Raw genomic sequence first — 1,021 nt, 5'->3', positions numbered from 1 at the left:
CCCGCCACACTGACACATTTGTTCCCGCTGCTACTAACAGCTGGGCGCGTCTGGCATGGTGTCCGCGGCATTAGTGGAGACTGAATGATGAATGATAACGTGATGGATAAATGGAGAAGTGATAAGGAAGTGAATAATTGATAGTATGTTATAGATGAATGAAGTTAAATTATATGGCATGGTTCTTTTTTAATATTTGGTCTAATGTATGTATAGATGAATGATAAACGTATTGATAGATAGTGTTGTAATAATGTACGGTTTTTTTCAGCATTTTGGCATAACAGATAAATAAAAGTAGGAAACTATTAATCTCTTCAGTACTGAGACGCATTTTTACCTTGAGTTTTGGGTGTGATTAGACAATTGTGTGTACATTAGGAGAGGTTTATAGAGGTCAGAAGATTACTGGCCATTCTTCACTATTTTAATCCCCAGACAAGTTTCTGAAGCTGTGCAAAACCACCAAATAGTAAGCAGAATGCATATGAATACGTGTCCTGGTACTGAAAGGGTTGATAAACAGATAGATGAATAAGGTAAATGATGTATAAAAACGAATATGAGGCAGTACACGGTTAAAAGTAAAAAGTAAACGAATATTAAGTAATAGAATGGTAAACAGTAAGGTACGTTTCTGCGCAGCGGGGAGTGCGAAACAGCCTTGAGATAAGTACGGTGTGCGGCAACACTTAAGCGACACTCTTTACTATGACATGAAATCATCGTATAACTTGCATCACTTAAAACGTATACACGCAACAATACGAAATAATACAGTGCCCTTAAAATACCATGACAAGTAAATTGCATTACGTAAAGCATTCATCACCATGTCTGTTTACTTTTTATTCCAATTAAATATTAAGATTCGTACAAACAGAAAATTAATTAACTATATCGAAACCAATCCTTTTTTTCTTTCAGAGGAAAGGAGGAGGAGGAGGAGAAAAAGAAGGTATGAAAAGATGATTGGAAGTAAGAACGGAAATAGGGAAAGGTAGAAAGTGTTAAAGAGAAG

The sequence above is a fragment of the Portunus trituberculatus genome, chromosome 27 (assembly GCF_017591435.1).
Source record: "Portunus trituberculatus isolate SZX2019 chromosome 27, ASM1759143v1, whole genome shotgun sequence".
NCBI lineage: Eukaryota > Metazoa > Arthropoda > Malacostraca > Decapoda > Portunidae > Portunus > Portunus trituberculatus.
Note: the sequence above shows the minus strand (reverse complement) of the source record.